The sequence below is a fragment of the Ovis canadensis genome, chromosome 10, assembly GCF_042477335.2.
Source record: "Ovis canadensis isolate MfBH-ARS-UI-01 breed Bighorn chromosome 10, ARS-UI_OviCan_v2, whole genome shotgun sequence".
Classification (NCBI taxonomy): domain Eukaryota; kingdom Metazoa; phylum Chordata; class Mammalia; order Artiodactyla; family Bovidae; genus Ovis; species Ovis canadensis.
In genome coordinates this window covers 39,432,199-39,447,904 of record NC_091254.1, presented here as the reverse complement: position 1 = coordinate 39,447,904, position 15,706 = coordinate 39,432,199, and the positions used below count along the sequence as shown (strand labels likewise).

Sequence of the window (15,706 nt, the reverse complement as noted above, 5' to 3'; positions counted from 1 at the left end):
AATACAATTTCAAGAAAAGGACCCATGTAAAATAGCATATATTTTAAAACCTGATGGTGATGTATATATTATACCCCATGAGATACAGTTAGGAGTGATGAACCAATTTTATATTAAAATGTATCTATACTATGTGGGATACTGCATCCTTTCCAACCACCTGAGAGTATAATGCAAAACATTATAAACCAACTTAAACCTATGCAAGTGGAACTGTTTTACACAAATTATTTTGGGGGTTCACAAGTAAATTAAAAACACAGTTTTAAATCCACTCACTATGATATTATACTGCAAACATGAGACAAACATGGTCTGTGACACTTAGAAGCACCGTAATTTACTACCTTTTATTAAGCTCTCTGGATATGCTTGGCGCTGTTACATGCTCCATTTACTCCTCATATCCTTGGAGGGTTGTTCTGATTTAGAAAATGTTTAACAAATACTCAGCAGCTTGCTCAAGGACTAGTCAATGAGGTGGTAAATGGAAGAGATAGATTCAAAGAGTCAGGCTCAATAGGTATTTGTCAAGAAAATGACCTGTCTGACTCCAAAACTAAACCTCCTGCTATATGAACAAGTGAGCAGAGTGAAGGAGGTGTGAAGGGTAACTCAAGTGTTTCAGTTACTTAGACTTCAGGCTTAAGTCTTAAAGGGTAGATAGCATTTGAAAACAGAAAGAATGCACAATAAAGGAACCCTAGGTAGAAGCAGTATTACCTTGCAAATGTCTTTATTTAAAAACTTATTTCACACAGGGAGCTGAAAGATTTCCTAAATAATGTGTCACTGGAGGAAGGCGGGGGAGGTACTATTCACAGGGAAGACAGGTGTGTGTGCACACGTCCGTGTGTGTGCGTGTGTGTGTGGGGGGTGGTTCCATGGGTCAGCTGCTGCTGAAGAGCCTTCCTTGCTGTCTTCTTCACTTTGAAGAGGAAAATTATTTATATATATATGGCAGTGACAGCCTGGAGATCTAAAGGATGAAATGTACTTGGTAATCTCATCACAGAAAGAAGAAACTTTCTACTAAAATATTACATTTTTATTCTGTGGTTGTTACAGGATTTGCTTTTTCTCAGTACTCTCTGAGAAGATGCATTTCACAGAAAAAAGGACTATACGATGGTGACTTAAAACAAAGAAGTCTATCCTACCCCTAACCATAGTCAAGTGCTCATCAAGTGTCTTGAAAAGATAAAAACTATTGTTACATGACTTCACACTTTAATTTTTAAAGTTGAGAACAGAAAAAGTCTTTGAAACGTTAATCAAATATAAAACAATATCTACACCACTGCATTCATCTTCAATCACAAATCAAAACCTGGCTCCAGATACCAATGGCGCATTTAACTTATTTTTTAAACGTTCTAATAAAAGTAAAATGCATTTATTTGATAAAACAGTGTGTGTGTGTGCGCACGCGCTCAAGTGCGCTTTAAAAAAACACTAGGAGCAAAGAAGTTCAATTCTGAACCAAACACTTTGTCTTTATTAGTTCAATCTCATAAACACTTGGAGAAGGCAGTGGCACTCCACTCCAGTACTCTTGCCTGGAAAATCCCATGGATGGAGGAGCCTGGTAGGCTGCCGTCCATGGTGTCGCGAAGAGTCAGACACAACTGAGTGACTTTACTTTCACTTTTCACTTTCATCCATTGGAGAAGGAAATGGCAACCCACTCTAGTGTTCTTGCCTGGAGAATCCCAGGGATGGGGGAGCCTGGTGGGCTGCCATCTATGGGGTCACACAGAGTCGGGCATGACTGAAGTGACTTAGCAGCAGCAGCATAAACACTAAAAGTAGTAACAATCATGCTAACAATCAATATCACAAGAAGTCTTTAATAATATAACCATTCATCTCCCGAGAAGGAGGAGAAGCAGAAGCTGTTGGGATGCCCACCCATCTGGCCCTTTACAAAATAAAACCAAGCTAACAAACAAAAGGAGCAGGAACTTTCCCCAAGTAACTGCGTTCTGTAGCAACTCGCCCTATTTTCACTTGCTAGAGGAACTATATATAGTGACATTTCACAAAGCCTCCCAGATAAGAGAGAGCACAAGACAGAAGAGCTTCTTATTCCAAATACGTTTCACATAAAGTCACCAACTTAAGTCTGCTAATGTAAAAGACAGCGAAACAAAAAGTACCTCCACTTATAATGGCAGGGGGGCCTTCTCATTACTTTTACTTTAGGAAATTTCAAAGAAAATTGTTGAATTCCTAAACATTTAAGGCTACGCATTTCAGAGGCAACAACAATGAAGACAAGCTCATTAAATTACAGTGCAATAAAGCAAATCTCGAGCATCCTCAAGAGACAGAGTAAAGCAATTCATTTACAATTAAGAGAGTGGAGAACTGGGCCAGCCCTACAGTAACGCAATAATGCCGTGTCACGAAACTGCGCATTCCAAGAGCAACTTTCTCCAGCCAGAGAAATTAAGTCGGAGGGATCTTCTGCAGTGCTCAGTACCGCCCCCCCCCACCCCCGCCAAAACACGAACAACTGTTTTCGAAGGAGTAAAATCGCGAGCTACCCACCCCCATGTGGCTGACTTTCTGTAAAGAAAGGTTTCGGAACTTTCACTAAGCTGTAAGCGCCGGGTGAGGGTGAATAATCGGTAAACAGCGGGGGTGGGGAAGCTAAAATGGTCCACAGATGCTCCGGGAGGACCGCCACCCGAGGGGGCCAGGCGGCGCCCTCCAACCCAACAGTAAATAGGGAGGGGGCGTAGCGAGCTCGAAGGTGCCGTAGATACAGGAGGTGAGGGTTAACTAAGAACTTCTCCAACGAATCCCTCCCAAAACCGCTCCCTTCCACGAAAGTTCCATCTCTGAGACCTGGATGGGGGCCCGAGGCCTTCTAGGCCCTTCCCGCCCGGCCAGCGCGCCGCGGGCCCGGGGCGCCGAGCCACCCGCCCGCCTTTGCGGGGGTGGGGTCCGCGCAGGGGCGACTCCTTCCCTCCCTCCGGCCGCCGCCCCACCTGTGCCTGCCAGACCGCCCGGCCCTTCGGCCGCAGCGCAGAGTCCGCTCCCTTAGACGCGGTGCCACCGCCGCCGGCCCCCAGCGCTTCGCGCGGACTGGCCCGCGCGTCCCGGAGCCCCGCACGCCGGGGCTGACAAAGCCTGAGGAGGCGCGCGCTGCGGAGCGCACCACGTCACGGCCGCGCCGCCCCGCCCGCCGGCGCGGCTCCCGCGTGACCCGAGCGCGCGGCCCCCGCAGCTCGGCCCTCACGTGACGCCCACGCGGGCCCGCTGCCGCGCGGACTCGTCCCCCGCCCTCCCTGCCTCAGTTTTGTCCGCTCAGACCTTCTAAATGGCCTCTGGGGCGACGTCAGTCCACTTGGAACGTCTGAGTCACCGTAAAACTCTAGGAGGAGAAAAAGATAAAGGGCCGAAGGCCGGAGGAGAACCACTTGAGCCAGGGACTCAGCGCGGACTCCCGAACTAGGGTCTGCCGGCCACGTCGACGGTCCGGCGCTTGCGCAGTCTCTTAGTCTCTGGCGGACCCCAGGCCGGGAGGGAGTGGTCCAGAGCGGTGGGCGTTGAGGGTTGATGGTTAGGGGGAGCCGTGTGTGCAAAAAGTTTGTAGCAACAGCATGGTTAAAAAAAAAAAAAAAGAAAGAAAATGTTAAGTTCGTGACGCCTAAGGTTAAATAGCAAATGTGCTGATTCCATTTATGTTTATGGAAAGTCAAAAGGGGAAAATCAAAGTAAACATACGCTTCTTTAGAAGTTATTTAAAGTTAATAAGATAGTTTCCGTGCGTGGACAGGGAATGTTGTCTGATTTTCCAGTTCTGCAAGGATCAAGCCAGTGCAGCCGGCCCTGCCCCCGCACATGAGCCCCAGGCGAGTTTAGGATGGGGAAAAACACAGCAGCAGGTCTGTGCTTGTTACTGGTCTAGATAGTGAAGATACCTATCTAAAGATTAATGAACCCAGACTCTTGCATCTTCTGATATAGAGAAAGGGACTGAGATCATGAACTTTAGATAATCTGTTCTTTGTGATTAGCAGTAATCTTTTGAAGCTCCACTTTTTTTCCCCTTAAGGGGAAAACACTCCACAAAACTACATATTCTGGTTTCTCTCTGATTCTTCAGAGCAGTTCTTCAAAATTATCTAAGAGGTTGTCTCCAGGGCAATAGTCTTTAGTAAGAGCCTAGTATAAAACTTAAATCTTGAAACTTTTAGATTGTATGTTTGTCTTCTGTCTGCAGATGGAAGATTTTACAGTCTTGAATAGACTTGCCTTTAAAAACTATGTGTGTGTATATACATATATATATATATATATATATATGGTACCCTGAGCTCATAAGACTAACTAAGTGACTTGTTTGAGAATGGCAGTGACTTAATTCCAGATGAATTGTTACTCCGTTCAGTCAAAATTGGGCTTCCCTTATGGTTCAGCTGGTAAAGAATCTGCCCGCAATGCGAGAGACCTGGGTTCGATCCCTAGGTTGGGAAGATCCCCTGGAGAAGGGAAAGGCTACCCACTCCAGTATTCTGGCCTGGAGAATTCCATCGCAAAGAATTGGACACCACTGAGCGACTTTCACTTTCTTTCAGTCAAAATTAATGATGGGAAATATTGGATGACTATTGGAGGAGGCTCTTAAGTTTAAAATTTGGTAGTTCCATTTGGTATTAATAGTTCTCTGAAATCTCAGAAAGATAACAGCCATCCATCCCAAAGAGAAAACCTATGGGGGGGGGGATGTATACATTAATACAGTGGGTTTAAATGATTTTCCTCTTATACACCTTAAAAAGAATTCTGAAAAACTGTGACTAGGAACCGTCTCCCTCATTTTTGATTGAGCATCAAAAATTTTCATCTCACTTAAAGAGTTTCCCTGGTGGCTCAGAGGTTAAAGCATCTGCCTCCAATTCGGGAGACCCGGGTTTGATCCCTGGGCCAGGGAAGATCCCCTGGAGAGGGAAATGGCAATCCACTCCAGTATTCTTGCCTGGAGAAGCATAGTAGGTTACAGTCCACGGGGTCGCAAAGAGTTGGACAGGGCTGAGTGACTTCACCTCACCTTCACCTAAAGAGTTGTAAAGGATACAAATTGTTTTCTAGTAAGTTGACATCCTAAAGTAAGAGATACATAACTTTTAATTGTAGCCAGTAGAGCCTAAATACCAGATAGTTTTATATCATCATCAATTTTTAAAACTATATAGACAAGCATTTCTTTAATAGGAGAAAATGTTACACCATTCCTTTTCTTCTTTTTATTTATTTATTTAGCTGCACCAGGTCTTAGTTGTAGATCCTGTAGATCTCAGACAGGATCTTTTGTTGTGGCTCATGGGATCTAGTTCCCTGACCAGGGATCAAACCTGTGCCCCCTGATTTGGGAGCACAGAGAGTTAGCCACTGAACCACTAGGGAAATACCCATTCCTTTTTGCCTTAAACTCATATTTCCATGGGGCTTCCCCAGTGATTCAGAGGATAAAGCATCTGCCTGCAATGCAGGAGACCCAGGTTCGATCCCTGGGTTGGGAAGATCCCCTGGAGAAGGAAGGCAATGGCAACTCACTCCAATATTCTTGCCTGGAGAATCCCATGGACAGAGGAGCCTGGCGGGCTACAGTCCACTGGGTCGCAAAGACTCGAACATGACTGAGCGACTTCACTTTCTTTCACTTTCATGTTTCCATATCACTTGATGAAATTTTACCCTGATATTTATTCTGGTTATCCCCAAAATATAAGCAATAAAAAGAGAAAAAAAGTTAAATTGTATGTCATCAAAATTAAAACAATTTGCTCTTCAAAAGGCACCATCAAGAAATCAAAAGTAAAACCTACAGATTGAGAATATATTTTCGAATCATCATATTTTACTTGTATTTCAAGCATATGAAAGTTATTAGGTTAGTTATAACCTAATAATCAACAAGCTAAGTAATAAAATTTTAAGTGGGCAAAAGATTTGAATAGGTATTTCTCCAAAGATATACAAATGTCCATGAAAAGATTCTCAATGTCATTAGTCTTTCAGGAAATGCAAGTCAGAAACATAATGAGATGCTGTTACTTACTCACTAGAATGGTTGTAATAAAAAGACACTAACTAGTGTCCTACAAAAATGTGGAGAAATTCAAACCTCATGCATTACTAGTAGCAATGTAAAACGATGCAGTCATTTTTTGAAAAAGTTTGTCTCTTAAAAGGTTATACATAGACTTACCATTACGATCGGAGAAGGCAATGGCAGCCCACTCCAGTACTCTTGCCTGGAAAATCCCATGGGCAGAGGAGCGTGATAGGCTGCCTCTCCATGGGGTCGCAAAGTGTCGGGCACGACTTCACTTTCACTTTTCACTTTCATGCATTGGAGAAGGAAATGGCAACCCACTCCAGTGTTCTTGCCTGGAGAATCCCAGGGATGGGGGAGCCTGGTGGGCTGCCGTCTGTGGGGTCGCACAGAGTCAGACACGATTGAAGGGACTTAGCAGCAGCAGCAGCAACCATTACTATATGACCTAGAAACTCCTCTTATAGGTGAAATTCTATAGACATATGTTTTCATTTTACTTGGTTCAAAATATTGGGAGATGCTGCTGTTATAAAACTCTTTCCACACTTACATATTTATTAATAGTGTGTTTAGGTGGCTAGAGTTTCTCAGTTTTCATATCTATAAATATTAAAATTGAAATAGGATGTTGAATTCTGTCTAGTTCTGGAAATAGTTTACATATAATACAAACAATAATATAAATACTTGTGCACACATGCAAAGTACACAAGAGGACTTGACAGAAATGTTCATAGCAACCTTATTGAAAACAGCCCCAAAGTGAAACAACCCAGATGTCAATCAACTGATGAACTGATCTTTGAAAATGCAGTATATCACTACAATGAAATATTCTATTCCCAAAGTTTCCACAACGTGGATGACCCTCAAAAACATTATGCTCAGTGAAAGAAGCCAGACATGAACATAAATTTCTTTTTCAATGATTTTTCTTTGAAAGGCAAATATAAAGAGGCAGAAAGTAGATTTATTGGTTGCCGAGGGCTGGGCTTGGTAATGGAATTGACTGTAAATGGACAGGTGGTTTTTCCTTTAGGGTGATGAAGATGTTCTAAAATTAGATTGTGATGATGGTTGTACAGCTCTGTAAGTACAATGAAATTCACTTGAATTGCATATTTAAAATGAGTGCATTTTATGATATTTAAATTATATATGAAACAGTTTAAAATTATCTCCTGGGGAATTCCCTGGTGATCCAGCGGTTAGGACTTCACATTCTCACTGCTGAGGGCTTGGGTTCAGTCCCTGGTTGGGGAACTAAGATTCCACAAGCTGCAGGGTGCAGCCAGAAAAAAAATAACAACTCCCTGATTGACTATTACAATTATCTATATTATATGTATTATACCTGTGGACAAACATTTATTGAACAAAGAGTATATATTTATTGGAAATATACCCTGATAAGTTCATAGAGACTTCTTCAATTAATTCATACATTTGTGGATGACTCATTTATTTTTAGAATGGGACAGGATTTAGCATCAATTCTATCCTAATTTTAATATTTAAAAATGTAAAGCTTGAGAAACTGCCTGCATAAACAAAATAAAATTAACAGAAGGAATTTTATAACAGCATCGTCATTCAGTTCTTTAAACTATCTAATCTTATGCCACATATCACTATGATACATCATGCAAATCTGTATTTTACTCCAATGGATCCTTATTCCGTTTTTTTTAATTAAAAAACTGAAAATCACTTGACAGCCAAAATATCTGTCTCCAAGTAATAATAGTTATTTACCTCCTCAGTTTCTGGGAAGAACAGCAAAAAGACTTTATTAACACAGACCATCTGGTACCACTGAGGTCCCAGTATCCTTAGTAATGCCACATTCAAGGGAGTGCCTGAACACCTCTAGTGGTGGCTGGGCACAAGGGGGGAACCCCCACGTCACTGCCACACTCACTCAGAACTCAGCTTCAGCAACAGATAACTGGGGCAGGAGGAACGCTGGTGCCCCTAACCCTCCTAGACAGAGAGCCCCCCCACTGCCAGGTGTGGGGAGAGGGAGCCCACACCTAGCAGTGGCATGGGAAGCACTCCTAGGTCTGGGAAGTGGGAGAGTAAAGGGTGGGAGGGCAGAGGGAAGGAGGGAGTGACTCTTGATTTAAATACCACAAACTCTCTCTGTTCTTGTGATTTCAGATCTTTTGGGGGAGTGGTCTGCAGAGTGTCTTATGCTGTTAAGGCAGAATTGACACTCTCAATAAGGTGGGTTTTAATTGCCTTACTGAAAATCCACAAAAACTAAACATATTAAAGTTTTTCTGTGTTTTATCTTGTATAACTTGATTAATTTTGTAGCCCTTTAAACATTACCAGTCTATTTTAAGTGATCACCATATGTGGGTTATTTGGTTAACTATTAAGGTCCTTTATTTGCACAGGCTATTTGCACAGGCTTCTTCCACGGCAGCACTTGATATGTGCTCACCTGTATGTTTTACTAAAATTTGCAGAAAGAAAAAAGATTTTAGTCACAATCAGTTAAGATCACTGACTTCCCTTCCTGTCCTTGGTGTTTACATGACTGCAGCACATTTGTAATCTAGGGCTTCCCTGGTAGCTCAGAACCTACCCACAATTCAGGAGACCTGGGTTTCATCCATGGGTCCCTGGAGAAGGGAATAGCTATCTACTCCAGTATTCTTGCCTGGAGAATTCCATGGACTGGTGGGCTACAGTCAATGGGGTCTCAAAGAGTTGGACACAACTGAGCAACTTACACTTTCACTTTCAAGGAGAAGTGGAGTTGGTGGTTGTTGTTGTTGTTGTCCAGTCATTCAGTTGTGCCCAACTCTTTGCGACCCCATGGACTGCAGCACTCCAGGCTTCCCTAGCCTTCATCATCTCCGAGAGCTTGCTCAAACTCATGTCCATTGAGTCAGTGATGCCATCCAACCATCTTATACTCTGCTGTCCCCTTCTCCTGCATTCAGCCTTTTCCAGCATCAGGGTCTTTTCTAATGAGTTGGTTCTTCCCATCAGGTGGCCAAAGTATTGGAGTTTCAGCTTCAACATCAGTCTTTCCAATGAATATTCAGGACTGATTTCCTTTAAGGTGGACTGGTTTGATCTCCTTGCAGTCCAAGGGACTCTCAAGAGTCTTCTCCAACTCCACAGTTCAAAACCATCCATTCTTCGGCATCAGCTTTCTTCACAGTCCAACCCTCACATCCATACATGACTACTAGAAAAACCATATCATTGACTAGACGGACCTTTGTTGGCAAAGTAATGTCTCTGGTTTTTAATATGCTGTCTAGGTTGGTCATAACTTTCCTTCCAAGGAGTAAGCATCTTTTAATTCCATGGCTGCAATCACCATCTGCAGTAAAAATAAAGTTAGCCACTGTTTCCACTGTTTCCCCATCTATCTGCCATGAAGTGATGGGACCGGATGCCATAATCTTCATTTTCTGAATGTTGAGCTTTAAGCCAACTTTTTCACTCTCCTCTTTCACTTTCATCAAGAGGATCTTTAGTTCCTCTTTGTTTTCTGACATAAGTGTGGTGTCATCTGCATATCTGAGGTTATTACTATTTCTCCCGACAATCTTGATTCCAGCTTCTGCTTCATCCAGCCCAGCGTTTCTCATGATGTACTCTCCATATAAGTTAAATAAGCAGGGTGATAATATACAGCCTTGACATATTCCTTTCCAATTTGGAACCAGTCTGTTGTTCCATGTCTGGTTCTAACTGCTGCTTCTTGATCTGCATACAGGTTTCACAGGAGGCAGTTAAGGTGGTCTGGTAGTCCCATCTCTTTAGGAATTTTCCACACTTTGTTGTGATCCACACAATCAAAGGCTTTAGTGCTGTCAATGTTGTGCATTCAATTATGAGATATGTTTGTAGTTGCTTCTGTGTGTGATTGTGTTATTGCTAGCCATCCTGCTGTAGCACTGACTTTCAGGAAAATTCCTATTCTGCTGGCTTATCTGTTGCCATTTAACATAAAGATGCCAGCTAAGGGTAGTCATGTATGGATGTGAGAGTTGGACTGTGAAGAAAGCTGAGCGCCAAAGAATTGATGCTTTTGAACTATGGTGTTGTAGAAGACTCTTGAGAGTCCCTTGGTCTGCAAGGAGATCCAACCAGTCCATTCTGAAGGAGATCAGCCCTGGGATTTCTTTGGAAGGAATGATGCTTAAGCTGAAACTCCAGTACTTTGGCCACCTCATGCGAAGAGTTGACTCATTGGAAAAGACTCTGATGCTGGGAGGGATTGGGGGCAGGAGGAGAAGGGGACAACAGAGGATGAGATGGCTGGATGGCATCACTGACTCGATGAACGTGAATCTGAGTAAACTCCGGGAGCTGGTGATGGACAGGGAGGCCTAGTGTGCTGCGCGATTCATGGGGTCACAAAGAGTCGGACACGACTGAGCTACTGAACTGAACTGAAGGGTCATATTGCTCTATGAACGTGTCCTACAGTACACAGCATCAAAAGACTGATGGAAGAGAAACACCATTTGAAATATATGGGGCTAGAAGCAAATCTATTTCAAATGATTCCAGTCATCAGACACGAAAGGATGCCTGCATGGGTGTGTGCTCAGTCATGTCCGACTCTGCCACATCATGGACTGTAGCCCACCAGGCTCCTCTATCCATGGAATTTTCCAGGCAAGACTACTCGAGTGGGTTGCCATTTCCTTCTCTAGAGGATCTTTAGTTGGTTTCTTTAGCAAATACATAAATACCTTTTTAAAAGAACCTATTAATTAAGCTACAGAAAACAATTCTTTTAACATTTCTTACTAACTTGATTTGGCTTTGCTCTGATCAAGTTGATAATTTTTATATTATAAAGAGGTTAATGAATGCTCAGTAAAGTACCTTATTTTCTATATATTTATATGTATAAATTGGAGAAGGCGATGGCACCCCACTCTGGTACTCTTGCCTGGAAAATCCCATGGATGGAGGAGCCTGGTAGGCTGCAGTCCATGGGGTTGAGAAGAGTCAGACATGGCTGAGCAACTTCACTTTCACTTTTCATTTCCATGCATTGGAGAAGGAAATGGCAACCCACTCCAGTGTTCTTGCCTGGAGAATCCCAGGGACGGGGGAGCCTGGTGGGCTGCCATCTATGGTGTTGCACAGAGTCGGACACAACTGAAGCAACTTAGCAGCAGCAGCAGGAGCATGTGTATAAATATATGTCTCTGTTAAAAAGCAGAGACGTTGCTTTACTCTCAAAGGTCCATATAGTCAAAGCTATGGTTTTTGCAGTAGTCATATATGGATGTTGAGAGTTGGACCATAAAGAACGTTGAGCACCGAAGAATTGATATCTTGGAAAAACTCAAAGAACTGATGCCTTCGAACTGTGGTGCTGGAGAAGACTCTTGAGAGTCCCTTGGACAGGAAGGAGATCCAACCAGTCAGTCCTAAAGGAAATCAGTCCTGAATATTCACTGGAAGGATGGATGTTGAAGTTGAAGCTCCAATACTTTGGCCACTTGATGCAAAGAGCTGATTCATTGGAAAAGACCCCAATTCTGGGGAAGACTGAAGGCAGGAGGAGAAGGGGACAACAGAGGATGAGATGGCTGGATGGCATCACTGACTCAGTGGACTGGAGTTTGAGCAAACTCTGGGAGATGATGAAGGACAGGGAAGCCTGGCGGGCTACAGTCCATGGGGTCACAAAGAGTCGGACATGACTGAATGACTAAACAATAAAATATGCATAGTAGGGTGGGGGTTAACACAAGACACTAGAGTTCTTACTCTGCAGGGCTTCAGTAAGCCACTTAGAGAGGCTTCCCAAGTGGTTCAGAGGTATAATGCAGGACATGCAAGTTCCATCCCTGGGCGGGAATATCCCCTGGAGGAGGTCATGGCAACCTCCTCCAGTATTCTTGCCTGGAGAATTCCATGGACAGAGGAGCCTGGTGGCCTACCTAGGGTCCATAGTGTTGCAAAGAGTTGGACATGACTGAAGCTACTGAGCAAGTACACATGAGTTCCTAAGGACACAGGCAAATAAGAGACAAATAAATGAAAGAATACCCAAAGCATTTTGTAATACTGTTACTAGATTAGAAATGAGCAGAGATTGGCAGCAAGTGGAGTGAAGAATGAGAAGCAGTGCACATTCAGAAGAGAGGAGAAGGCAAGCAACCCAGTAGTCTGACAAAAAAACTCAAAAGAAAAAAAATTTACCTCATATTGCATTTGATTCTATTTTGATTTGTGATCAATATACCTAAATTTCCTGAATCCTTAGTGTAGTTTACCAAAAAAGGAAAGAAAGAAACAAAATGCATTGTGCTTTGTTTTTGTTTAATTTGAACTACAAATTTTGGGAAATTTCTCTAAAATTTCAATATCCATCTTGCTTACACTGTCCAGAACAAGACAAATATACAATTGATGCTGAACAGAACTAAACTAGGGAAGGCATAATCTCAGAAACAGAAGTGTCCTGTAGACTGTGAATGCCTTGGGAATGTCTGGACATTTGGATGAGAGTGTCGGATTTTCTACAAGAGGTGGAGATGGAGGCTCAAAGGAAATGTCAGCACCCTTCAGTCTAAGACCATCAAGGATACATACGAAGTGTAAACTTCTATTTAAACACTGTTTGTCTTTTTGTAGGAGAAACCTGTGCGTGGAATGTGAGAGAACCCCTTGATAAAACAGTGAAGTTGTTTCATTTTCTGCATAGCAAAAATGGTGGTTATATTTAAGGACTCCACGTACATGTGTAAAGGTCTTCCAAGTTCTGTGTAATTAGGGATAACAAGCATAAAGGGAAGAGGGTATCTTTAGTGCTGGTTGGCTAGCTGTATGTTAGCCCCTTCTCCTTCTTGAGTATATCACCTATGGGGAAGCTGAGAAGAAAAATGTGTGATGACTCAAAACCGATATAGTTCCATGTATTCTGGCATCTAGTATTACTGCTAAAAGTCTAGAAAGCTTATCATCTTAGTGATTTTCAAAAAAAATTTTGAATGAGGCTTAAAACTTCTAATCCAGTTCTGAGAATATAAATACAGTTGTTAAAAAAAAAGAACAGGAAATAAATGATATACAGTGTTATTAACTAAAGTACAGAGTTTTGTTTAAATTTCACAAAATGTCATGCTAGTGTCCATTATTTGTTCTCATATCTTATTCAAGATTCTGCATTGTATTCAGTTGCATTGAGTAGCATGCAACAAATTCTAGTAAATTCCCTTTTCATTTTTATACTGTTACTGTACATTTCTATACTGTTCTAATTTTCCTTATTATGGCTTCATAAATACACTCATCATTCAAAAGTGGACATTTAATTTCCAAATGCCTGGAGTTTTAAAATTATCTTTCATATTAATTTTCTCATTTAAATGTTTTCTTCTCTGCAATCACCCCCTCTTGGTTTTTTCAGTCTTCTAACCAACCAGTCCATTTTGAAGGAGATCAACCCTGGGATTTCTTTGGAAGGAATGATGCTAAAGCTGAAACTCCAGTACTTTGGCCACCTCATGCGAAGAGTTGACTCATTGGAAAAGACTCTGATGCTGGGAGGGATTGGGGGTAGGAGGAGAAGGGGACGACAGAGGATGAGATGGCTGGATAGCATCACTGACTCGATGGATGTGAGTCAGAGTCATGCTGGGAGTTGGTGATGGACAGGGAGGCCTGGTGTGCTGTGATTCATGGGGTCGCAAAGAGTCGGACATGACTGAGCGACTGAACTGAACTGCACTGAACTTCATTGAGACTTTCAATGACTAAGTCAAAGATCTCTCTTGGTAAATGCCACATTGCACTTGAGAATATGTGAGCTGTTTTCAAATATATTTTGATATTGATTTCTACCATAATTCCACAGCGTTAAGAGAATAGACTCTGACTTTAGTACCTTTAGACCATGCAATTTTTGCACCTTGTTTTATGTCCCTGGATATGTTCCAGTGCCTCCTAGTTTATAGTATATGGCACTTGAATAGAATTTGTATCCTACTCTTCTGTGAAAACTGTATAAATCTGAATTATGTTGAATTGGTTTAAAATTAAAAAAAAAAACAACTGTGCAATGAGTTGCTACTAAAATCCGCTGAACACCAGGAATTCATTATTGGACATCCTTGATTGTCTTGGGGGGATTCCCCTTATAGAACAGCTAAGTCTTTTCTGGCAATATTCAGGCAATTTGAATGGAAAGATCTAGGTCCAGAAATTCCATCCTCAGCACTTTCATTACTTGGGGCAGATCCATCCTAGCCTGATTGTCCCCAAAACTGATGTTACAGCAGATGACACAATACTGGACACAGATTTGAATGCATCAGTTCACAGAGAGTTCAGAAGAAAAGATGCTATTCATGGGGGGAAAAAAGGTCTACTATTTTTTGAAATTTTGTAAAAATACACCAAGGATTACATTTTACAGTTAAAAACTTCAAACAGTTCTATCCAGAAATTCTTTCTTTATTGTTCAATCATATTTATTTCCTGAACAGCCTGTGTTTCTTAGTCTTTTTTGCATGTTTGGATTTCTAACTGGTGATGTTGCTTTAAAAATAAAGTTTCTTTTCCTAAAGTAATGCAAACTTTAAACAATATTCATCTTCCTATAATACAGCTGCAATGACTTGGTGTCATAATTAATATGTGAAGATAAGAAATCCAATAAATTTGGATTATTTTCTTTTCCTACAGTCCCAGTTTTTCTGGAACACTTATTACCAACAACAAAGTTATTGGCTTTTACAAAATCATATTCTGGATAGAAGGTGATCTTGAGGATGCTTATTTCTTTTAAAAGAGCCAGTTCTGCCATCCAAAACATTTCTTTAGTTTAATTTGCATATAGACAAGTCCCTGTGTTGTCAGCTCACAGCATAACTAAGCATCACTGATCTTTATTTCGTCACAAGGCTTGATTGTAACAGCAGGGTGCTTCTTAGGCAGTTCTAAAGTAACAGAAATTAAAATGCGAACAAAATCACGTTTAAACCAGTCCATAGAAAACTGTGTATATATATTAAGCCTACTCTCAGGGTCTATAAATTACTCCTTCAGAGTAATTTAAGAGTTTCTGGAATTTGATTAACTCAAATAAAAAGTTTCTGTTAAATTTTTTGAAAAAATAAATTTGGGGCTATAGTAATAAATATCTTTTTTGTGTAGACCAATTCTGTGGAAGGTCCTCTACTGGCCATTTTACCTACTTCATTTTATTTCACCTTCTATGAACCAGGAATAAGAAGGCAATTGTCAGATGAAGAAATGGAAGCTCAGAAGGTTCATATAATATATTCTAAACCACACAGCAAGTACCTGACAAAGCCAAGATTCCCAAAGATTGTTTTCAGAATTACTTTGTTGAAATTGACATTTTCTACTACCGTATTTCAGTATGAGTAGTTTCCTTATTATATCTTTGAATTCCCCCAAACAGGATGGAATGAGGTTTATTAACATTCAGTAATATGTTCTAAATCTCAAGGCTAGTAAGTGGTAGACTACAATTGAAACTGGAAGTTTTGACTTTAAAATGTTAGCATTTCTGGGACCTTCCTGGTGGTCCAGTGGCTAAGACTCTGAGCTCCGAATGCAGTGGGTCCAGGTTTGCTCCCTGGTCAAGGAACTAGATCCCGCATGCAACAA

At 41.6% G+C, this 15,706-nt stretch overlaps 1 protein-coding gene across 5 annotated transcripts in view; it reads right to left on the bottom strand.

Moving 5' to 3' along the window:
- Window positions 1–3,589, bottom strand: part of SPART (spartin) — a 36,988-nt gene extending 33,399 nt beyond the window's left edge. For 2 of the 5 annotated variants that reach the window (XM_069601553.1, XM_069601559.1), the window contains exon 1: window positions 2,997–3,317. The gene's annotated coding sequence lies outside the window, so the exon portion shown is untranslated. Of the gene's footprint in view, window positions 1–347; window positions 1,750–2,996 lie in introns of those variants that run through there. The other 3 variants (XM_069601554.1, XM_069601555.1, XM_069601557.1) reach the window with 3 other exon arrangements.
- Window positions 3,590–15,706: the final 12,117 nt, after the last annotated feature.